Consider the following 26,018-nt stretch of genomic DNA (forward strand, 5'->3'; position numbering starts at 1 on the left):
CGCGTCTGGAGGCTGTGCTCCGCAACGGGAGAGGCCACAAGAGTGAGAGGCCCACGTACCGCAAAAAACAACAACAACAACAACAAAAAAAAATATCATTCTAATGGTTTAAATAAATTAAATATATGGGGGCAGGGAGGGGCTTTCCATTTTAGATTGTCTCCGGGTTCTATTTTTTTCTTAGTTTCTACTTGTAATAGGTAAACATTTTAATATTACAGAAAGAATATTGTAATGAAAAATTTTAATTTGTCTGAAAATTTTATCTGGTCATTGTAGAGTTTTTTTCTGTTGTTGTTTTGGCCATGTTGTGTGGCTTGTGGGATCTCAGTTCCTGGACTAGGGATTGAACCTGGGCCACGGCAGTGAAAGCCCGGAATCCTAACCACTAGGCCACCAGGGAACTCCCCACTGTAGAGTTTAATGAGTATCTTTTTAATCCTTATTAGTAAAAATAATCAGAATGGTTATTCCTTTAAACAATTTTTTTATGTGGTCGGGACTCACATGACTGCAGTTTCACTGAACGTTTGAGTGCACACCATGTGCTGAATGCTAGGTTAGCAGCTAGGACTACAAGGATGGGATGAGAAGAGATCTTTGCTCCCGAGGAGTGCACAGCGAAGTGGGCAAGGCAGACACATACACAAATGAGTGCCATTTAGTGTAATAAGTGCTATAGTAGGCATATAGGGGAGGGGGCAGGGGTGAAAAGGAAAGTTGTCCACACAACTGGAGGTCCAGAAAGCCGTTCCAGGGAAGGTGACACTTCCAGCAAGTCATAGAGGAAGGGCATTTCAGGCAGAGCGAACAGCCTGCACAGAGGCCCGAAGGAGCTCATTTAGTATGTGGAGAGGATGGCACAGTGGTGTGCTTTTATAAAGCTGGCGTTGGGGTACAGGGCCAACAGCTGACTTACAGGCTAACCGTGTCATGTCAGACTCAGACTCTTAGATTACACTACATTTCAGAACTGGAAATAATCTTGGAAATAATGTTGTGATTCCGTACATTTGAATTCATAAAGGCATTATAAAGTACCATTCACAGAAGCTAATCGTAAGCCAGAACGATGATTGTTGCTTCTAATTAACGTAGTCGCTTGAGTATAGTACCTGTAACCATGCAAATGATTCCAGGTGGAGTTAGAAAGCAGTAACTCATTTAAGCTTATCTAGGAGTGGAGAGTAAAGGAAATGACCTCCAGATTGCCTGAGGCGAGTGCTGATGCACCTCACAGGGCCAGATACTGAACCAGTGAAAGGGATGAAATCAGAAAGGATTACCCAGAAGGACCTCCAGGTACGTGGACTGGGAAAGACGACTTCTACAGCTTGAAGTTTTAATTTTACTTATCTGTAAGTCTTTAAGTGGTTCACTGAACCAGCATTAGTTTAATTTGATTCTCAACTAAAAGTGAAGAAAGGAAGGTTCATTGAATGGAAATTTAGTCCATTTTCATTCATTTTATACCTCTTTAGTTTAACAGCTCTTTGCTTTCGTGTCCCCTTCTATTCCTCTTTCTCAGCCCTGTTATTCTTAAGTAGTGCCTCCTTTTCCCTAATTCACCTCAACTCTTGCTATCTTTCATTCTATTATTGTTTTTAAGTACAATTGTGAGATGTCTGTACTTTGTTGGCTAACCAGTGTTTCCTCAGATTTTCATATTCAGAACTTGATAGTTTTCAGAATGAGGTGATTAAGCTCTGGTAGTGCTGATCACATTCAGAAGATGATAATTGACCAGTTACAATGTCGATTGCTACAGATTTCTGTGTGTTTGTTTATTGACCTACATTACAAGGGGCTAAGGAGATAATGGATGGTAGGGAAAGTGATAGCAGTGAGTGTAGTTTAAGATGTTTGGAAAAGAAAGGAAGGAGAAAATGGGAAGCAGGGTGAGGTTGAGAAGGCACAACATCTTAAGGCAAGATAGAAAATCTGTTTAAAAGGTGTAGGAATGAGACAGGAGGGAAGAGGGCAGGGCAGAACCTTTAAAAGAAGGACTTAGCTATTGAGGATGTAACATAAACTGGTTAGAACTGATTAGGCCCAGGATGGCAGCAAGATTCAACTTCCAGTAGCCCTTGAGCCTCGTTATACGCTCATTGTAGAACATGTTAAATGACACACCCATGGGCACCATGACAGTTCTGAGGCTGACCATAAAAGGGCAAGAAGTAGGTGGTGGCCCAGTTCCTGGAAGTCCCCGCCCCTTCCCCCCAAAATAGTTGGACTAATCCTCCCACTCATTAGCTTATGAACCCAGTCCATAAACACTAAGCACCCCATATTTGGGGGCTGCTCTCGCCTTTTGAGACGGCCCACACTCTGTCTGTGGAGTGTGTTTTTCCCTCAGTAAACCCGCTTTCACTTTCCTGTGGCTCACTCTTGAATTCTTTCCTGTGCTAAGCCAAGGACCCTCACTTGGTGGCCTATCCCAGGAACCCGCCCGAGACCTGGGACATGACCATCCTCTCATGCCCCATTTTCCTGCAACCTCTTTACAAAGGATATTAATAAATCTATTTCTTCCCTGTCACTTTGCCTCTCGCTGAATTCCTTCTGCGCCGAGTCATAAAGAACCTGAGCTTCATTAAGTTCTGAGATGAGTTGTGTGGTTTCAGTTGGAAGATTGTGGGTTCAAGGTGCAATTTCAGGAAGGACCAAGGAGAGTGGAGTGATAATTGATAGAATTTCCTCAACTAGAGAAGAGGGAGAAGTCAGGATTCTCTCTTGGATACCGTGAGCCTAAAACAGTTTATACTACTTTGTTTTTTTCTGTGGCACTCAGCAGAATGATTTGCATATAGTAGGTGTAAGCAGTCTAAGAGATAAATCCACAGGATTGAAAGGAGATATTATTTTTGCTTTTGTTTTGTTTTTGTTTTTTTGGCCACGCTCTGTGGCATGTGGGATCTTAGTTCCCTGACCAGGCATCGAACCTGTGTCCCCTGCATTGAGAGCGTGGAATCTTAACCACTGGACCGCCAGGGAAGTCCCTGGAAGGAGATATTGACTGTAACTTTAAACTTGTTCCAGTTGCCAGATCATACTATCTGTGATTTATGACAAATTAACATGTTTGTTAATCCTGTATCTTGTGACCAGTACAGTTACATTGTATTCTTTCCCTAGAAGGGTTAATTACATGTATACATTTAAAATGTACCACAGTTTTTATAATGCTTTCTTGGCATGTCTTTATTTTAAAACGTAGTAAGAACCTCCAAAAGTGGAAGAGGTCCAGGCTTCCTAACTTAGGCCCAGGTCAGTATGTTGCAGGAAAATGGGACACATGAGGATGGTCATGTTCCAGGTCTCAGGCAAGTTCCTGGGCCCGGCTGCCAAGTGAGGGTCCTTGGCTTTACACAGGAAAGAATTCAAGAGTGAGCCATAGTAAAGTGAAAGCGGGTTTATTTAGAGAGATACACACTCCATAGACAGCGTGTGGTCTGTCTCAGAAGACAAGAGCTGCCCCCCAGTACGGGGTGGTTAGTTTTTAATGGGCTGGGTAATTGCATAGACTAATAAGTGGGAGGATTATTCCAACTATTTTGGGAAAGGGCCAGGGATTTCCAGGAATTGGGCACCACCCACCTTTTGGCCTTTTATGGCCTCGGAACTGTCATGGTGCCTGTGGGTGTGTCATTTAGCATATGCTAATGCATTACAGTGAGCACATCTGAGGCTCAAGGTCTAATAGACGTCGAATCTTCCACCATCTTGGGCCTAGTAGGTTCTAACCAGTTTTTGTTGTGTCCTCAATGGCTGTGTCATTCTTTTAATGGTTGTGCCCTGCCCCTTTATCTCCTGTCTCAAGTATATCAAGGGAAATGTCTTGAGCATCTTCTGGGTTCTGATGTGGAGGAAGGAGTGAAAGATGAAGCCAAGGTCCTCCGAGGAGCTAGATGTTTTTCCTTCTGTAAAAATCTTGCTAATGGTGTATCATGCTCAGTAATATCGCTTCATGAGGAGGTATTTTACCCAGATGTATATCTCTTTGGGACTTCTAAGTGTAGAACTCTCTACTTAAGATGTAGCATGGGCAATAGATTTTAAAATAAACCTTCAACAGCTACTCTTTTGTCAACCTTATTTTCTCTATAAAAGTTTTATATTTTATACCAAAATGTTTAAAATTTATGATGCTTGTATTTTGCAGTTTGGCTCTATCCCTTTAAACAAAAGGGCACACTGATTATTGATTCCCACTTAAATCATGCAGGAGAAGGTCTCTTTATTCCCCCATATTCCCAATATATGGCCAAAACCCGGACCCAAAGGGGAAAACATTAGTTTTAAAACACCAGAGAATTAGTGAAAAGGCTCTTTGTGGAAATAACAAAAACAAAACAAGAGAATGAAAATGCAAAAGACATCACATTTCAAGCCAGTAAGGGCTGGTTTGAAAACTTTAAACAGGGGACCCTGTGCCCCACACACAGCTTGTGAGGCGGCCTCAGCACATTGTGACATCACCCTACGCTTCCCGAACCTGCCAGAGCCAGGGCTCCACACTGATGCAGCGTGTTTGCTTTTGAAGCAGATGCCCTCTAAACTTTTATTTACTGCACTTAAACATGTGTATTTAATGTCATTTTCTCTTGTTTTCCTTTCACCTCCTATTTTTCAGACCTTGGGTTTAGCATTCAGGGTGCCTTTCAAAAAGGTAACTCTGGAGGCCAGAGATGGGCCTCTGCTGCACCTCCCTAAATGATTTGTTCACTCAGTTGGGTCCCGTCATTGGTAACCATCCTCCCAATACCTGAATCTTGAAATCCGGAAACACTGAATCTTGAAACATTGCCACATCTTTCAGCTCTTTTCTCTATGGCTTTGGACTTCGAGCCTCTCATTTTCATTTTCATGCCACCATCCTGCTTCTAAGTCATCCTCAGCCTATGTCTGGATTATTAAAATAGCTTCCTGTCAGTGATCCTATTCCTAGTTTCTCTCCAGAAAACATTTCCAACATACACTATTTTCTTTTCCCTTCTTGATCAACCTTTCTTATTCTGTGAAATCCAAACCTCTCTGTCTGAGCCAGATCCTTTAATGCTTCCATCTATCAACTATCATTCCCTAGTTTTGAATCTTTGCCTTCTCCCCTACAATCTTTTCTCTGTATTTTATATGATTTTCTCCCTTTTTGTCCCCATACTTTATAAGGGCTTTACATAAAATATTCTGCCTTGTTTCTGGATTCCAAACCATTTTCCTTCTCACTCTTAAAAAGCATTCTCTAAACTGTCTTCCTAGAAGTCCTTCATTATTTTTTTTAATAGATTTATTTATTTATTTTTGGCTGCATTGGGTCTTCATTGCTGCACGCGGGCGTTCTCTAGTTGCAGCTAGCGGGGGCTGCTCTTCGTTGTGCTGCACAGGGGTCTCATTGCGGTGGCTTCTCTTGTTGCGAAGCATGGGCTGTAGGCGTACGGGCTTCAGTAGTTGTGGCTCACGGGCTTAGTTGCTCTGTGTCATGTGGAATCTTCCCGGACCAGGGATCGAACCCGTGTCCCCTGCATTGGCAGGCGGATTCATAACCACTGCGCCAGCAGGGAAGCCCCTGGAAGTCCTTCATTATTAAAGACCTCTTCATTTAGATACAGTGTTTTATTTATTTATTTATTTATTATTTATTTAGCTGTGTTGGGTCTTCTTTGCTGCATGCAGGCTTTCTCTAGTTGTGGCGAGTGGGGGCTACTCTGGTGCGCGGGCTCTCATTGTGGCGGCTTCTCTTGCTGCGTAGCATGGGCTCTAGGTGCGCGGGCTTTAGTAGTTGCAGCATGTGGGCTCAGTAGTTGCAGCACGTGGGCCCTAGAGCACATGGGCTTCATTAGTTGTGGCGCACGGGCTTAGTTGCTCTGTGGCATATGGGATCTTCCCAGACCAGGGATTGAACCCACGTCCCCTGCATTGGCAGGCGGATTCTTAACCACTGCGCCATCAGGGAAGTCCGATACAATGTATTTTTATTGATATGATTGTGACTCTAATCAATCAAATAAATAAAATTTCATTCATTACTTCTAGTGGCATTTTTGTAGGTCATTTTGGTTTTTTATATACACAGTTATATCATTTACAAAGAAAGACAATTTTACTATCTGATCTTTTGAGTTTTAGTTCTTGCCTTATTGTACTGGCAAGACCTCAAGTACCATAATAGAAGTGATATAACCAAATAACAAATGTTGGCGAGGATGTGGAGAAAAGGGAACACACTTGTACACTGTTGGTGGGAGTGTAAATAGGTGCACCCACTGTATAAAACAGTATGGAGTCTTCTCAAAAATCTAAAAATGGTACTACCATATGACCCAGCAATTTCTCACCTGGGTATATATCTGGAAAAAAAAAGAAAACACTAATTTGAAAAGATACATGAGACTTCCTTGGTGGCCCAGTGGTTAAGAATCTGCCTTCCAATGCAGGGGACGAGGGTTCGATCCCTGGTCGGGGAACTAAGATTCCACATGCTGTGGGGCAGCTAAGCCTGCATGCTCTAGAAACCGTGCTCCACAGCTAGAGAGCCCACGTGCTGCAACTACTGAGCCCACATGCTCTGGAATCCGCATGCCACAACCAGAGAGCCTGCACACTGCAGTGAAGATCCCGTGTGCCGCAACTAAGACATATACGATGGACTACTACTCAGGGATAAAAAATAATGAAATTTTGTCATTTGCAACAAATGGATTGGGGTCCAAAATGATTTCAAAGTAATGAGGCAAATTTCCTTGTGCCATTTGTAAACCGTTTTGCAAAATAGGAGTTGCAAAATTTTTTCAGTTTATATTTACAGCTGGCACTTAACTGCTTACTAAAGCTTTCTCACATTGTTTTTATGTGATTCTCTCTCTCCAACTTGATTATAAACTCACTGATATCTGGATACTTTTGTACATTTCCTCGGTATACTGCAGTCTTAACTGCGGAAACTTCTTAAATCATGATAGTCAACTAATTTTTGTGTAGGGAAACTAAGATCACCCTGTCAAAATATACTGCATGATATAAAAGGATATAAGGTTGGATTTTGATACCTGTACAGCATTATTAATGCATCATGATTTAAAGTTATTTGTGTAAGATGTTGAATTCCGGTAGCATGAGCACGCACGTATCTGTATCTGTTTTACACTGTAGGAATTATGTGAATGATCTAGTTCACAAAGATGCCTTGAATCTGGATCTGTTATGTAATTAACCAAGGAATATTCTTAGAACCTAGTAGATTGGTATATACACTACATTATATGCAACCTTAATCACTGAGTATAATTCTTTGGGGTGGAGGTAAAATTCTTTTCTCACAGTCTTTGTTTTCTAGTACCTGAAGGTCCCATTAGTCCCAGCCCCACCCCTCCATTAGGAAACAAGGACTTTTAAAACATATTCTTAATGGATTAAAATCTTAGATTTTTAGCTTTCAACTTTGATTTTCTTTAACTTTGTATTTTTAGTTAACTGAATTTATAGCTTTACATTTCTTTTATAGTAAATCTTATAATAGTGAGTTTGGAAACTCTTTTACTTACAGGATGTCTTCTTGGCTTGCTCTTTATCCTTGATGTTCCGGTATCTTTTTGTTGTGTTTTTTTTTTCTTTCTTCTCTCTTCTTTCCTTCCATTTCTGTTTTGTTTAAGTAAAAGGGAGATTACATTGGGAAATTTTTCTTTTAAATTCTTATATGTAACATGGACTTCTAAGATCCAAATTTACTCTGATGTTTTTAATTTTTAATTAGAATTCCATATATCAGTGATGTTCTCATATGTACTATTTCTGATGGCAACATTGTTATTTTTCTTGGATAGTACGAACCACAATTTAGTAAATAATACTTGTAAAGATAGCATTATCCTTCATTTCCAGGATGTAGCAATGACCATTTTTTTTACTGATACTGCTTTAAGGAGTGTTTTGAGTTATTTTTCAGTCTTTAGTTTCTTTGAGTAGTATAACTTTGTGAGTGCTTCCTTTGGACAGATATAATTTGGGGTTCTTCTCTACCCCACACATTTATTAAAAGGGCTTTTATCAATCAATGTGATACACCAGATTAACAAATTGAAGGATAAAAACCATATGATCATCTCAATAGATGCAGAAAAAACTTTTGACAAAATTCAATACCCGTTTATGATAAAAACCCTCCAGAAAGTAGGCATAGAGGGAACCTACCTCAGCATAATAAAGGACAAACCCACAGCCAACATCGTTCTCAGTGGTGAAAAACTGAAACCATTTCCACTAAGATCAGGAACAAGACAAGGTTGCCCACTCTCACCACTGTTATTCAACATAGTTTTGGAAGTTTTAGCTACAGCAATCAGAGAAGGAAAAGAAATAAAAGGAATCCAAATCAGAAAAGAAGAAGTAAAGCTGTCACTGTTTGCAGATGACATGATACTATACATAGAGAATCCTAAAGATGCTACCAGAAAACTACTAGAGCTAATCAATGAATTTGGTAAAGTAGCACGATACAAAATTAATGCACAGAAATCTCTTGCATTCCTATATACTAATGATGAAAAATCTGAAAGAGAAATTAAGGAAACACTCCCATTTACCATTGCAACAAAAAGAATAAAATATCTAGGAATAAACCTATCTAAGGAGACAAAAGATTGTATACAGGAAACTATAAGACACTGATGAAAGAAATTAAAGATGATACAAACAGATGGAGAGATATACCATGTTCTTGGGTTGGAAGAATTAACATTGTGAAAATGACTATACTACCCAAAGCAATCTACAGATTCAGTGCAATCCCTATCAAGCTACCAATGGCATTTTTCACAGAACTAGAACAAAAAGTTTTACAATTTGTATGGAAACACAGAAGACCCCAAATAGCCAAAGCAATCTTGAGAAAGAAAAACGGAGCTGGAGGAATCAGGCTCCCTGACTTCAGACTATACTACGAAGCTACAGTAATCACAAAAACAGAAATATATGGTACTGTTGGTATGGTACTGGCACAAAAACAGAAATATAGATAAATGGAACAGGATAGAAAGCCCAGAGATAAACCCATGCACATATGGTCACCTTATTTTTGATAAAGGAGGCAAGAATATACAATGGAGAAAAGACAGCCTCTTCAATAAGTGGTGCTGGGAAAACTGGACAGCTACATGTAAAAGAATGAAATTAGAACAATTCCTAACCCCAAACATAAAAATAAACTCAAAATGTATTAAAGACCTAAATGTAAGGCCAGACACTATAAAATTCTTAGAGGAAAACATACTTACATACATACATCACAGCAAGATCCTTTTTGACCCACCTCCTAGAGAAATGGAAATAAAAACAAAAATAAACAAAGGGGACCTAATGAAACTTAAAAGCTTTTGCCCAGCAAAGGAAACCATAAACAAGACAAAAAGACAACCCTCAGAATGGGAGAAAATATTTGCAAATGAAGCAACTGACAAAGGATTAATCTCCAAAATTTACAAGCAGCTCATGCAGCTCAATATCAAAAAAACAAGCAACCCAGTCCAAAAATGGGCAGAAGACCTAAATAGACATTTCTCCAAAGAAGATATACAGATAGCCAACAAACACATGAAAGAATGCTCAACATCGCTAATCATTAGAGAAATGCAAATCAAAACTACAGTGAGGTATCACCTCACATGGTCAGAATGGCCATCATCAAAAAATCTACAAACAATAAATGGTGGAAAGGGTTTGGAGAAAAGGGAACCCTCTTTCACTGTTGGTGGGGTTGTAAATTGTTACAGCCACTATGGAGAACAGTATGGAGGTTCCTTAAAAAACTAAAAATAGAATTACCATATGATCCAGCAATCCCACTACTGGGCATATACCCAGAGAAAACCATAATTCAAAAAGACACATGCGGGCTTCCCTGGTGGTACAGTGGTTAAGAATCTGCCTGCCAATGCAGGGGCACAGGTTTGATCCCTGGTCCAGGAAGATCCCACATGCCATGGGGTAGCTAAGCCCGTGCGCCACAACTACTGAGCCTGAGCTCTAGAGCCTGCAAGCCACAACTACTGAGCCCATGTGCCACAACTACTGAAGCCTGCGTGCCTAGAGCCCATGCTCCGCAACAAGAGAAGTCACAACAGTGAGAAGCCCTCGCACTGCAACGAGGAGTAGCCCCCGCTCACAGCAACTAGAGAAAGCCTGTACACAGCAACAAAGACCCAATATAGCCAAAAATAAATTAATTAATATAAAATAAAAGACACATGGGCTTCCCTGGTGGCACAGTGGTTGAGAGTCCGCCTGCCAATGCAGGGGACATGGGTTCGTGCCCCAGTCCGGGAAGATCCCACATGCCGCGGAGCGGCTAGGCCCGTGAGCCATGGCCGCTGAGCCTGCGCGTCTGGATCCTGTGCTCCGCAACGGGAGAGGCCACAACAGTGAGAGGCCTGCGTACCGCAAAAAAAAAAAAAAAAAAACAAAGACACATGCACCCGAATGTTCATTGCAGCAGTATTTACAATAGCCAGGTCATGAAAGCAACCTAAGTGTCCATCGACAGATGAATGGATAAAGAAGATGTGGCACATATATACAATGGTATATTATTCAGCCATGAAAAGAAACAAAACTGAGTTATTTGTAGTGAGGTGGATGGACCTAGAGTCTGTCATACAGAGTGAAGTAAGTCAGAAAGAGAAAAACAAATACTGTATGCTAACACATATATATGGAATCTAAAAAAAAAAAAAAAAGGTTGTGAAGAACTTAGAGCGGGACAGGAATAAAGACGCAGATGTAGAGAATGGACTTGAGGACACAGGGAGGGGGGAGGGTAAGTTGGGACGAAGTGAGAGAGTGGCATGGAGTTACATACACTACCACATATAAAATAGATAGCTAGTGGGAAGCAGCCACATAACGCAGGGAGCTCAGCTTGGTGCTTTGTGACCATCTAGAGGGGTGGGATAGGGAGGGTGGGAGGGAGACGCAAGAAGGAGGAGATATGGGGATATATGTATATGTATAGATGATTCACTTTGTTATACAGCAGAAACTAACACACCATTGTAAAGCAACTATACTCCAATAAAGATGTTAAGAAAAAGGGTGCGGGGGGGGGTTTACTGCTTTCATGTCCACCAGTTGTGAAATGAGGTTCCTGTTTGGCTGCATTGTTCCTAGCATTTGCTAGTTCTGTATGTGAGAGAGAGTCGGGGAGGGAGGGAGGATTGGCGTATAGTTAAAAAAAAAAAAAAATTTAACAAATTTTATTTCACCTAGGTACCAGGGTTTAAAATATAGTACTGTACTTATGTTTATTAAAATGTTCATTCTACCCATATTTTTCATGTGAAGTCTTCTAAGTTACTCTTCATTGTAATTAATGATTCTTAGTAGTCTTATGTCTTAGTTCTTGCTTTACTCTGGCTTTATAGTTTTCTTTCTATAATAGAGACCTTTGAGTTTTGCAAGCTTTGTTATTATTTGTCATTTAATCATATATTATAATAGAATTGACACATAACTGGGCTAAAATATATAATTTTCCTTACTTGTACATGTTCTGTTCCTTGACTTTTATTTTGTATTCTATTCCTTGGTAACTACTTGGATTCTGTGACTTCTTTTTGATTTTTATTCTTTTAATTATTTAAATCGGTGCTTGTTAACTTTTAAAATCTATGTTCCTCTATGATACATTTATTTATTTATTAATTTATTTATTTATTTATTTTTGGCTGTGTTGGGTCTTCGTTTCTGTGCGAGGGCTTTCTGTAGTTGCGGCGAGCGGGGGCCACTCTTCATCGCGGTGCGCGGGCCTCTCGCTGTCGCGGCCTTCTGTTGTTGAGGAGCACAGGCTCCAGACGCGCAGGCTCAGTAGCTGTGGCGCACGGGCTTAGTTGCTCGGTGGCATGTGGGATCTTCCCAGACCAGGGCTCGAACCCATGTCCCCTGCATTGGCAGGCAGATTCTCAACCACTGCACCACCAGGGAAGCCCATCTTTGATACATTTTTAAAAAATCTTATGCTCTTTGTTTTTGGGGTTTTTTTAAACATAAAAAGAAAAATCAAAACATATTGACAGAGGTCTGCTTTTTTAACTTTACTATCTTTACCGCATTCTGATACCACACTCCTGTCAAAGGGTGATTTTAATGTTGCCTTCAGAGAGAAGTTGACTTAATGTTGAAGTGGTATAAAATATTCTAACTAATAATGCAGTTACAGCATTATAGACATTCAGAGTAGAATATTTTAATAGTGATAAGTTTTGATTAAAAATTAGTTCAAATTGATTTATAGGAATATTTTTAGAAAGAGATATATATTTTGATAGAGATGGACAGGACTATTTTAATAAAAACCCATGTTTAGGTTCATAGTCCCTTACTGGAAACTCTAAGGGCCAGCTGTATCTTAGAATTCAGAATTTTTTTTTTTTTTGGAAAGCTTATAAGATACATTTACTGTATACATGTAACGCCCCTGCAGAGTCAGGGGTAGCACTTCATAGTGAAATACATTAATATTTCCGTGGCCAAAGCTATGACTATTCTTACTTTAGTGGGTAGACTATAAATAGTCTCATGTCAGTTCAGGTCAGATTTTGCTGCCAGTTAAATTCAGATCAAGTTTTGCTACCAATGAATTATAGAAAATTTTTGATTCTCAGAAGTTTTTGTGGATTTTGGAATTGTGGCTAAGGGATTATGGACCTGTATTCACTTTCTTAGCTCTAATATTTGGTTACTTTTGTTACCTTCAGAAAATGAAACCTGCTTTCCTTTTTTTCTTCTACAGGATATGAGATTAAATCTGTTCTCTCCAGGCCAGTTAATAGAAATTAGGACACCTCTTCACAAAGCTTGATACCTTAGGCAGCTGTCACTGTCACATGACACTTCCTCCACTTCACTGGCTTTATGTTGAGAATCTCATCGTTCTCATCTCCATTCTCCTTTCGGAGTGCTTTGTGGTAATAAATAGTAAGGAAAAGAGATTTAAAATGTGCAGTACTTCACGTAATACATATCCTGTCTAACGCACAGTAAGGTTTCAGAAGGAACAGCATGTTCTCTGAGGACCAACCTTTCCTACTATCAGCTAATGTGGTAGCTTAAAAAATAAATCTTTCTGAAAGGAATACATGCTTATAGTAAAACAAAAATCCAAATGGTACAGAAGGATAAATTAAAAGTAGACGCTTTCCCCTGCCCTACAGCACCCTTCACCCAATCAGCTTTTAACCATTTGTTTTGTACCTCTTCTAGGGGTTTGGATCCTTTTTAAATTTTTTTTTTTTTTTTTTTTTTTTTAGTTCAAACTTTCCAGGGGACGGTTTGGGAAATTCTGATTAGGTATTATAACCCAACTTGGACTGATTTTGTGTTCATTGTATGCTAAACTGTGGAGTGACCTTTTCGGTTCTAGTTGGCCTGTGTAAATTTTATTTCTAGAGCTATTTGTTCAAACTGCATAGTTTTGAAATGTTAGACATGTTTTAAATATTAATTGTTCCAAATTGCAAATGTCTGAGTATTATCCACACATAGGAGTAAAAATTCAATGACTTATTGATTTGCTTAGCAAAATATAATTTTTTTTTAAAGTCAAAAAGCATGCATATATTTGACAGTGTGCACTTTCAAGGAACACTTACGTTTAAGAAGTAGGGTGTTGGCTCATTGGCCAAGTCAGTAGTTCTCAAGGTAAGCATATGGGCAGTGAGATGCAGACGGTCCTAGCAGTTATTACCAAGAACATTACTGAAATTGTTTATGTTCTTAAATCCATGATAAATGTAAGAGCACAATACATCTAAACATGAATGTCCTTCTGGGGAAAGTGTCAATTTTTGTTTTGTATGGAATCCAGATTGTTTTACTGTTTAGTTCAACAAACATTTATTGAGTACTAACCATGTCAAAAATTGGCCTTATAGTAACGAGATAAAAATTGCTGGGACATTCCAGGGGACTGTCCAGAGATTGTTAGAAAAAAAAATTGAGAACTACTTTTCCCAAGTCATGATGAGGCTGTTAGATGTATACCCTTGTAAATGAGGACGTACCTAATAAGTACTGGCTGAAATTCAACTTAAAGTCATTCAGTTTGAAGTTGCTTGGTGCAGATCCCTAAGTGGTACTTCCCTCATCCTACCCATCCCACCCCTGCCGCCTCACATTCACATACACACAGAGTCTGGGTTTTTTCCAGTTTTTGTGCATGGCACCATATATATGGGACAGGAGAAAAAAAAATAGTCATTGGTGTTCTAGGTTGCTTGTTTGCCAGTTTAGAGCCTCAGACTCCTTGTTTTTGCCAAGTACATATAGACTGCTTTTTTTGTTAAGGTCAAGGACTCTCTTAGTTTTTGTCCTCTTTTGGTGGAGCTTTGCTAGGATTCAACACTCTGCATTGAACAGGAGCTACTGTGATGTGACTGTGAATTGTGGGAGCCAGACTAGAGATTTCTAAGTACTTTTTGGCAAAGCTTTGGCTCATGGAGTGTAAGTTGCCTCTTTCCTTTTAGTGTGATTTTGGAGGGAATGGGAACTGGGGTCTGTGACATTTACAAGAGCCTCTAGTCGTTAATTGAAGGAAAAAATGCTGGTTGGTGAAAGGAAATGACTATAAAATGTAGCAGAAATAAAACTATTAAGTAGGACTAACATAAAATAATAAGCAAAAGTTTGCTATAAAGTCAGGCAAAGAAAATAGTCTCAAGTTGTAAAAAGCCAATTAGCAGATTAAAGAATTTAAAAAGTCGAATTTAAAAATAGAACTGATTATTTTAAGCAGTTAAGTAGAGCTTAGAAGAGTAATAGAATTGCCCTCTCTGATAGGAAATAAGTCAAGCTAATAATTTAAGAGTAAATAAAGGATATAAATATGGCGAAACTTTAGAGTATATGAAACCAGTACATTTAAACATGGTAACGTATTTGTTATTATGAATTTCAAAAAAGGTATAAAGATATATTAGGAGTATGCTTTGTAGCTAATGCAGATTCTAAATTTTATGTGCATAATTAAGCTATTTGGATTTTCTATTTTTGTCTTGTTTTGGTAATTTATGTATTTCAAGGAATTGCCTGTTTCATCAGAATTGTTTAGGTATTGCCATAAAGCTGTTCATAACATTCTTTTATTATTATTTTAATGCCTGTAGGATTTGTAGTAATGTCCCTTCCTTTCTTTCTGATATTAGTAATTTGTGTTTTCTTTCTTTTATTCTTTAGCTACAAGTTTAACAATTTTATTGATCTTTCCAAAGAAGTAGCTTTGAATATCATAGATTTTCTCTGTTGTTTTCCTGGGGTTTTTGTTGTTATTACTGTTGTGGTGGTTGATTTCAAGTCTTTATTATTTCATATTACCTGCTTTAGATTTAATTTGCTCTTCTTCTAGCTTCTTAGGGATGGAAACCGGTCATTGATTTCAAACCTTTCTTGTTTTCTAGTAGAAGCATTTAACACTATAAATTTCCCTCCTAGCACTACTTAGCTATATCCCATAACTATATCTCACACATTTTTATATATCATTTTCAAAATATTTTGTAATTTGCTTTGTGATACTTATTTGACCCATGTGTTACATATAAATTTGTTTCTTACTTTCAACATATTTCTGGATTTTTCTGATTAAAAATTATATCGTGGTCACAGAGCACATATTATATGATTTCAGTCCTTTGAGATTTGTTGAGACTTGTGATAGTCTTCTTTAGTGAATGTTCTATGTGTATCTGAAAAAAATACATGTTCTACTGTCCTTGGGTGTAGTATGCTATTAATGTCAGTTAAGTCAAGTTGGTTGATAGTGTTGTTCAATCTTAAATATCCTTACTGATTTTCTTTCTACTTATTATATTGATTTCTGAGAGGAGTGTTGAAATATTCACCTGTAAGTATGGATTTGTCTATTTCCCCTTTCAGTTCTGTTCATTTTTACTTCATGTATTTTGAACCTCTGTAATTAGGTATATACACGTTTAGGATTGTTATGTCTTCTTGGTGAACTGGGCCCTTTATAATTTAAAATGTCTCTTTTATCTCTGGTAATATTTCTTGTCTTGAAGTCTACATTGTGTAATATTAATATCTTCACTCCAGCTTTCTTATGACTAGTGTTTGCATGGTATATCTTTTTCCATCTTTTAATTTTTAACCTATCTTTGTCCTTTTTTAAAAATGAGTTTCTTTTAGACAGCAGATAGGTCTTGTGTTTTGTTTTGTTTTGTTTTCAAATCCAATCTTACCATCTTTGCTTTTTAATTGAAGTGTTTAGCTCGTTTACACTTATGTCATTTTCAAAATGGTTGGATTAAGTCTGTCATTTGCCTCTTTTCCTGGTTATTACTTTTTTACTATTTTATTTCTTCTGTTGGATTATTAGCTTTAAATCTTTATTTTTATTGTTGCTCTAGAGTTTAAAATATGTATCGTTAACTAATACTGTCTGCCTTAAAATAACATGGCACTTCATTGATTGTGTAAAAACTTTATAAAGTACACTTTTATTTTCCTCTTATATCTTTAGGCTATTGTTATCATACCTTTTACTCCTCCATATGTTATTAACCCCACAATTCATTGTTACCATTTTTGCTTTTAGTGACATTTTAAAAATCTGAAAAAAGAAAAGTCTTTTACATTTACATTTATATTTATATTTGCCAATTCCATTGCCCTTCATTCTTTTGTTTAAATCTGAGGTCTCATTTGTATTAATTTTCTTTAGCCTGAAAGGCTTCAGCGTTTCTTGTAGAAAAGATCTGATGACAATGAATTCTGTCCTTTTTTGTTTGTTGAAAAAATCTCTATTTCTCCTTCATTTTTGAAGGCTATTTTTGCTGACTGTCTAATTTTAGATGGCCAGTTTCTATCTTTCTGTACTTGAAGATGCTGTTCTGTTGTCATCTTGTATTATTTCTAATAGGAAGTCAGGTGTCATTCTTAGCTTTGTTCACCTGTGTGTAATTTGCCTTTTTTCTCTGACTGCTTTATAAGATTTTCTCTCACTGGTTTTCAGCAATTTGATTATGACACTGTGTCCTGGGATGCTTTTCTTGGGATTCTTAGATCTCTGGGCTTAGAAATTTCAACAAATTAGGGAAAGTTTTAGCCATTATTTCTTATTTTTTCTTCCTCGCCCCACATACTTTTTCGGTCTGAAATTGCACATAAGTTAGACTACATATTGTCCTACAGGTCACTGGGGCTTTGCTCATTTTTTTTTAGTTAATAAATCTTCTTTTCTGTTGTGTCTGTTGTGCTCTTCAGCTTAGCCAATGAGTTTTTCTTTTCGTCTCTAGAAGTTATGTTTGATTTTTTTCATCTTTTATTTCTTATTTTGTTGATGCTTTTCTTTAAGTTCTTGAACACATTTATAGTAACTGTTTTAAAATCCTTACCTGCTAGTTCTATCATTTTGGTCATTTCTGAGTCTGTTTCTGTTAACTGATATTTTTTCTCCTAGTTATGGGTCACATTTTCCTGCCTCTTTGCATGTATAGTAATTTTTTTTTTTTTTGGATGCTGTATGTTGTGAATGTTACATCACTTGGTATCTTGATTTTGTTGTCTTTCTTAAAAGAGGGTTAAGTTTTATTTTGGCAAGCAGTTAAATCACTTGTGGGTCAGATGATTCTTTCTGGGTTAGTTTTTAATCTCTTAGGGTGGATCTAGCACAGCGGTCCCCAGCCTTTTTCGGCACCGGGGACTGGTTTCGTGGAAGACGATTTTTCCAGGGATGGGGGTGGGGAGGAGGGATGGTTCAGGCAGTGATGCAAGTGATGGGGAGCAATGGGGAGCGGCAGATGAAGCTACCCTCGCTCTCTCACCCGCCGCTCACCTCCTGCTGTGTGGCCTGTTTACTAACATGCCATGGACCTGTACCGGTCTGTGGCCTGGGGGTTGGGGACCCCTGATCTAGAGTTGCCTTTATTCTAGGCTTCCGAGTTTAGCCCTCTACTAAGGGTCTCTGCTGCATGCTTGGAGTATTCATTGAAGTTTCTCCACTCTGGCTGATTGAAACCCATATGTCTCCCATCTGGGTATCAATTCCGGGTATTGTTCAGTTTTAAGCTCCCTAATTGTTGGGTTTTCTCTAATAGTTTGTCTTTGCCTGGCCTTATAGAATTTCACATTCAGCGGAAGACTCAAGGAGACCCAGTCATTTAGCCCACTGTGCTCTGCTTGCATTCTTTCTCCCATTGCCACAGTCTGGAAAGTGCCTCCAAGCAGAAAGCTAGAGCCTTCATAGGACTCACTTCTTTGGTTCCCTTCCATCAGATATCACAGTGCTAACTGTTGTTCAATGACAGAAACAATTGTTTCGTATATTTTGCCCAATTTTCTAGTTGTTTTTAATAGGAGGGCAGGTATGGTACTAATTGCTTAATTATGGCCTGAAGCAGAAGTTGAGAGATACCGTTTTTTATCTTCAATTTATAGATAAGGAACTCAGGGCCCAGACATATTTAAGGAATTCTTCCTGCTGCGCTCCTTTAACCAGATGGACAGTCTTTATGTTTGCCTCTCTAAAGCCATATAACTCACCAGCAGCCACGTTGAGCCCTGTCTGCTCTAGACCTGGGGTTTGGCCAACTTTTTCTGTAAAGGTCAAATAGTCAATATTTTAGGCTTTCTGGGTCACATAAGATCTATGCCACATATTCTCCTTTGTTTTCTTTTACAACCTTTTAAAAATGTAAAAGGTTAAAAAAAGAGCTAATGGGTCATGCAAAACCAGGCCATGACAGGACTTGACCCGTGGTTCAGTTTACTGTCCCCACTCTAGACAGTCCCTTAATACCTTGGACTTTCCTAGTTCCCCTTACCTATGAAATCTCATATATTCTCTATCCCATTCCCTAGGGAATAACAACAAGATTTATTCAGCTTTTGGTTTGGGGCAAGCATATTCATCATTATTTCAATTTTCAAATGAAGAAACTATGGCATAGAGAGGGTAAGTTCTGGGCACACAGGTAAGTAGCAGAATAGAGACTTACTTAGACTTAAATCTGTCTGATTTTAAACACTCCCCTCCCAACTCCCATCTATAACATTTGAAGCTATGTGCTGTACTGCCTCTAGGACTGACAGAATAGCTAATTTAGATTTGAAAAAATGTATGCTATTAGTCGTTAATAATGGCATAAGGTTTTTCTCATTTATGAGAATTACAGAATCATGGCCCTTCATGGTTGGAAGAAACATTAACGATATCAAGACCAGACTCTTGCCGAACTTAGAATCCCTTCAACAGCATCCTTGTCAGTCATGCTACTTTCATTTAAATGCCTTATTGCCTCTGTGAGCAGCCATGAGTTTTTGTCTTGCCGTCTGGAATAACCCAGAACAAGCCTGTTCTCCACATGAAAGTTTCTTCATATGCCCTTCCTTTCAGTATTAACCAGATTTTTTTCAGTCTATCCATGGTCTTACAAATATGATGTTCACACAATAGAAAGGAATGGGCTACTGATATGCACAGCAACATGGCAGAATCTCAAAAACATGCAGAGATGAAAGAAGCAAATAAGGTCCATGCAATATGATTCCATTTATATGAAACTCTAAAAAAGACAAATCTTTAGTGACAGAAGGGAAATCATTGGCTCCTTTGGGCTAGTGTGGGGTGAGGGGGATTGACTGGGATGAAGCACAAGGAAATTTGGGGGATGATGGAAGAGTTCTGTATCTATATCTTGATGGTGGTGGTGGCACATGGGTATATAAACTTGTCAGATTTCATCAAAATGTATACTTAAGAGGGTACATTTCAGTGTGGACATATCTCAATAAAGTTGATTAAAAAAAACAGAGTTCTCAGAAATGAGCATGGTGCTCTAGCTGTTGTTTCACCAGTACCGAATGTGATAGAACTATTACTTCTCTCCATCTGGATACTTTGCATCCTATTAATAATTTACCCGTTCTAAGGAACTCCTTCATATTGTTGGCGTACATTAAGATCATACTTCACTAAAACCTTTCATATGTGTTATTATCAACTCAGATATAACTCTTCGTGCCTACTTTTATAATTGATTCTTAAAATGCATTCTCTGTACTCTCAGAGCACTCTGTTCATAAACAGCACTGTGATCATAGCATTTACCTCATTCTGTTGTGCTTTTTCTATTTCAGTGTCTGCCTCTCTGACTAGACAGTGAGCTCCCCCTGCAGAGCCATAGTCCCTTTTGTATCTCTGGATCCTAGTATAATAACTGGGTGTAACAGGCACTCAGTAAATGTTGTTTGTTTGAATACTAATGAATGAAGGAAAACACTCACTCTTCAGAACCCATCTCTCAGATATATCTCCTCCAACAAGTATTTTCTGATTTTCTACTCCTCAAAGCTAGGTTAGATGTTTCTCCTGGCTGCATCACTAACCCTGTGCTTATCCATCACAATATATATTATTGTGTTTTTCATATTTCAAGGATATTTGCTGTACTATTATTTATAGTAGTAGAAAATGGGAAATAACTTACCTGTCCAACAACAGGGAAATGGTTAATTATGATTCATTATCAGTGGAATCTATACTGTCATTAAAATAATATTTTTAAAGACTTCTTAAAAACAAGGGAAAATGTTTCTGATAAAATGGTAAGAGAAGAGAAGATGCAAAAGGCTATATAGATTCTTAGGTTTAAGAAATGTAAAATTATGTGTGTACACACATGGAAAAAAAGACTAGTAGGTTATAGATGGTAGGAGTGTTTATCATTTCATAAGGGAATTATCAGATATTTTATTCTTTTTCTTCATCTTTTTTTTTTAACTTTTCAGAAAATATGTTACTATAACCACGATAAAAAGCTATTAAGAATATAATTTAGAGGAGAGGGAGACATGACAGCTAAGTGTAATGAGGGACAGAAAAAGGACATTAGTGCAGAAACTGGGGAAATCAGATTAAAGTCTGTAGTTAATGTATTGTAGCAGTGTGAATTTCCTAGTTGTGTATCATGGTTATATAAAGTGTTAACATTAGGGAAATCTGTGTGAAAGTGATATGAGAACTCTACACTATCTTTGCAACTCTTCTGCAAGTCTAAAATTATATCAAAAAGTAAAAAAATACAATCGAGTGTTAATAGGATTATAAACTCCTTGAGGACAGAGAATGGGTCTTCTGCACCATGGCATACCTTGGGCTGTATCAGGCATAAGTAGAAGCTTATTAAATATTGGGTTGGCCAAGAAGTTTGTTCAGTTTTTTCCATAAGATGGCTCTAGTAGTGCTTAGTTGTCTTTTAACTTCATTCGAAACAATTTTGTTAGATTGTATTGTGACAGCTGTCATATCAGGGTACATTAAAAAAAATCAAAATTGGTGAATTTTTGTGTAGCCATTTTAATATTGACGATGGAAGAAAAAAGCAACATTTTCGGCATATTATGTTTTATTATTTCAAGAAAGGTAAAAATGTGACTGAAACACAAAAAAAGGATTTGTGCAGTGTATGGAGAAGGTGCTGTGACTGATCGAATGTGTCAAACGTGGTTTGCGAAGTTTCGTGCTGGAGGTTTCTCACTGGACGATGCTCCACGGTCGGGTAGACCAGTTGAAGTTGATAGCAATCAGATTGAGACATTAATTGAGGATAGTCAACATTATACCATGGGGGAGATAGCTGACATACTCAAAATATCCAAATCAAGCGTTAAAAATCATTTGCACCAGCTTGGTTATGTTAATCGCTTGGATGTTTGGGTTCCACATAAGTTGAGCGAAAAAAACCTTGACCGTATTTCCACATGCGATTCTCTACTTAAACGTAACAGAAACGTTCTGTTTTTGAAGCAAACTGTGATGGGCGATGAAAAGTGGATACTGTACAATAATGTGGAAGGGAAGAGATCGCGGGGCAAGCAAAATGAACCACCAACAAGCACACCAAAGGCCGGTCTTCATCCAAAGAAGGTGATGATGTGTATGTGGTGGGACTGGAAGGAAGTCCTCTATAATGAGCTCCTTCTGGAAAACTAAACGATTAATTCCAACAAGTATTGCTCCCAGTTAGACCAACTGAAAGCAGCACTCGATGAAAAGCGTCCGGAATTAGTCAACAGAAAACGCGTAATCTTCCATCAGGATAACACAAATCTCATATTTCTTTGATGACCAGGCAAAAACTGTTACAGCTTGGCTGGGAAGTTCTGATTCATTCACTGTATTCACCAGACTTTGTGCCTTCAGATTTCCATTTATTTCAGTCTTTACAAAATTCTCTTAATGGAAAAAATTTCAATTCCCTGGAAGACTGTAAAAGGCACCTGGAACAGTTCTTTGCTCAAAAAGATAAAAAGTTTTGGGAAGATGGAATTATGTAGTTTCTTGAAAAATGGCAGAAGGTAGTGGAACAAAACGGTGAGTATGTTGTTCAGTAAAGTTCTTGGGAAAATGAAAAATGTGTCTTTTATTTTTACTTAAAAACCGAAGGAACTTTTTGGCCAACCCACTATTTACTAAATGAACGGATTGAGGTGAAATTGTATATTTTATCAGTTTCTGCTATTCCAATTATTTTGACTCAAGTTTCAACCTCTTACGGTGACATTGCATTTCTAAGTTGTCATCACCCATTCATGCAATAAATTTTTCTTGAGTATTTATGACGTATAGTATTATATATAATATACTAAGCCGCACAAGCACTCCAAGATAGTCCCCTGGCACTTGTGAGGTAATGAGGAGGTCAGATCTATACAGATATTTATAACAAAGGGGGGCTGTGATAAGCACTATGTGAGGAGTGCCAAACAAAATATCACGAAGGTGGAGAGAGCCTAGGGAGCCTATCCATTTGGGAGATTACTTACTGAAGAAATGCGTATTCGAGGAAATGAAATTTTGAATTTGCGGTGGTGACATTCTACCACCACATATCAAGAAGAGAGGTGATATATACAATGGAATATTACTCAGCCATAAAAAGAAAGGAAATTGAGCTATTTGTAATGAGGTGGATAGACCTAGAGTCTGTCATACAGAGTGAAGTAAGTCAGAAAGAGAAAGACAAATACCGTATGCTAACACATATATATGGAATTTAAGAAAAAAAAATGTCATGAAGAACCTAGGGGTAAGACAGGAATAAAGACACAGACCTACTGGAGAACGGACTTGAGGATATGGGGAGGGGGAAGGGTGAGCTGTGACAGGGCGAGAGAGAGGCATGGACATATATACACTAACAAACGTAAGGTAGATAGCTAGTGGGAAGCAGCCGCATGGCACAGGGATATCGGCTGGGTGCTTTGTGACCGCCTGGAGGGGTGGGATAGGGAGGGTGGGAGGGACGCAAGAGGGAAGAGATATGGGAACATATGTATATGTATAACTGATTCACTTTGTTATAAAGCAGAAACTAACACACCATTGTAAAGCAATTATACCCCAATAAAGATGTTAAAAAAAAAAAAAAGAGAGGTGAATACCTTTATCTTCAGAATGTGGTCTTTGATTGAGATATTTGGGAAGAGGAAGCCCTTTCCTTGACTTCAGTCATACTGGGAGAACCAGCCCTTCCCTTTCTACTTGTTCCTGACGGCCAAGGGTCAGGAGAGGAAAGGAGTGGAAAGGAGAGGTGGAAGAAACCAAGAGGAGTGGAGTAGCCTTCTCCCCAGGACTCCATTACATCCTTGATGTGTATTTAGAAGCATGAAGAGTTGTGGACTCCTGGTTTTTATATATGAATCTATATTGTGTGGTTCTAGTGGTTATTATAACAAAGATTGGTGGGATATTTTGTAGCATTCCTATAGATTTATATGTGTGAAACACCATATATGGTGTACTCATTCACCATTCCCCAAGTATTCCCTGGGTGGTTTACACAGGAAGGTGATCCCATTCAGTTCCCACCGCAGGCTCCCTGTGGGAGAGGAGTCTAGGATTATCATCATTGTCAGTCTCCAGGTGATTGGATTGCATTTCAGAGAAGTTAAATAACTTAAGTGAATAGTTTGGTACCACACAGCTACTGTGTGGCAATTTCTAGAACCCATGTCTTCCTCCTCCAAATTAAATGCTCTTCCCAGTCTGCCTACTAGTTACTCAGACATTTTGCTGAACATACATAGTTTTTGAGAGTTAAGTGAAATACTAAACAGTTTCAGTTGCTGACCTTATTGAACCCAGTCAAGAGGTTAGGTGAAGGAAATAAATTCCTTTCCAACAGGAGGCTAAGCCACTCCTTTTATACCACTTATATGCTAGAGACTTTCTATTCCAGTCTGTTAAGAAAGTAAGTCTGCTAACCTTTACCCTGCATACCTTTTTTTAGAATAACCATTAGATATTTTCAGTTTTGAAAATACTGTGATTCAGTATCTGGCATTTGCCAGGCTGCAAGAGGTCTTCATTGCTTTTACTTTGTATGATGGGAATTGAACATAAATAGCTAAAAAAAAGGAATATTTTTATTACACAAATAATAAATATTTATTGTAGACAAATTCAGAAAATACACATTGCCTGTTATCACTGTAATCCCACTACACTGAGATAACCACTGTTTACATTTTGGTGATGAGTTTCATATATACTTTTTTCACAAAGTGAGTAATACAATATGTGTTGCATTGAGATCTGCTCTGTCCATTCAATATGTATTGTGAACATCTTTCCATGTCAATAAATAGACTTCATTTTTTTCTTTTTTTTTTTTTTGCGGTACGCGGGCCTCTCACTGCTGTGACCTCTCCCGTTGCGGTGCACAGGCTCCGGACGCGCAGGCTCAGCGACCATGGCTCACGGGCCCAGCCGCTCCACGGCATGTGGGATCTTCCCAGACCGGGGCACGAACCCTTGTCCCCTGCATCGGCAGGCGGACTCTCAACCACTGCGCCACCAGGGAAGCCCAATAGACTTCATTTTTAATGGCTATATTCTATTATATGGATATGTAATAATTTCCCATACTGATTCTAGCTTATTCCCAATTTATAATTATTATCGACACCATTGTAATGTGTTTGTACATCTGGCTTTGCATAGTTAATTAGCTAAATTTCTGTAAGGAGAATTGCTGGGTCACAAGGTATATGTGGCTTTTTTAATGCTTTAAAAAGACACTTTGTCATGCTAAAGGTAAAGTTTAGATATACAGTCGACCTTTGAACGGCATGGTCCACTTATACATGGATATTTTTCAATAGTAAATACTGCAGTACTACCTGATCTGCAGGTGGATGAATCCGTGGACATGGAGGGTCCACTATAAATTATTTGCAGGTTAACCCCCTGCATTGTTCAAGGGTCAGGTGTAGTAAGTGGAAACTTCTCTCATGAAGTGTCCATACTACTTTACTACTTGAAGACTTTTCATTAAAGGACTTTTCCAGTCTCTTAATGAAGTTATTTATGATTAATCACTGATTAACTGCTATTGAAAATCAGTGTGTTCCTTTTAAATGAAAACTTTTATCAAAGGAAGAGCTCTCTTTTAAGCCTCTCCCTCAGCCTAGAAGCTCTGGTATGTTTCTAGGGAGTTTTTGCAAAGCTCCCCATGCGGTTCTGACTGCTTTGGACCAGTGCTTTGGGTCTTTTGCAACAGAGTGAACTTGATAGCCTTCATTGGGGTAAGCAAGCCACATTAGTCTGCCACCAGAACAAAGTTCCTTTGAAGTTTCCTGTTTTAATTGAGAAATGTATATAGAATTTATATTCTATTCCATAAAATATTATTTTGTTTTAAAAAGAATTTTATGGTTTTATTATTTATATTTAATCCCAAATCTAAATGGATTTTATTTTCTTATATATTGAAGGAAGGGGTTTACGTGATTTTTTTTCCCAAATGGATAACCAGTTGTCTCCATGGCATTTATTAAATGATTTATCCTTTCTCCACTGATCTGGAATGCTGTGTTTATCATACACCACATTCCAATATACATGTACATAGGTCTGTTTCTTTGTTCTATTTGGGAATATATTCCTCTGTGAGGACCATGCTGTTTTAGTAACTATGGCTTTGAAGCATTTTTGTTAGCCAGTTATTTAA

General features: G+C 38.3%; 1 protein-coding gene across 16 annotated transcripts in view; it reads left to right on the plus strand.

The window, feature by feature from the left end:
• Nucleotides 1–26,018, plus strand: part of TNRC6B (trinucleotide repeat containing adaptor 6B) — a 261,176-nt gene that overhangs the window by 8,795 nt on the left and 226,363 nt on the right. For 11 of the 16 annotated variants that reach the window (XR_016394820.1, XM_089920033.1, XM_089920028.1 and 8 more), the window contains exon 2: nt 18,865–18,958. The exons of the other annotated variants lie outside the window; for them this stretch is intronic. The gene's annotated coding sequence lies outside the window, so the exon portion shown is untranslated. The remainder of the gene's footprint in view (nt 1–18,864; nt 18,959–26,018) is intronic. 16 annotated transcript variants of the gene reach the window in all.

Source organism: Delphinapterus leucas, chromosome 11 (genome assembly GCF_059928025.1).
Source record: "Delphinapterus leucas isolate spDelLeu-1000000601 "Yukka" chromosome 11, BTC_Dleu_Yukka2, whole genome shotgun sequence".
Classification (NCBI taxonomy): domain Eukaryota; kingdom Metazoa; phylum Chordata; class Mammalia; order Artiodactyla; family Monodontidae; genus Delphinapterus; species Delphinapterus leucas.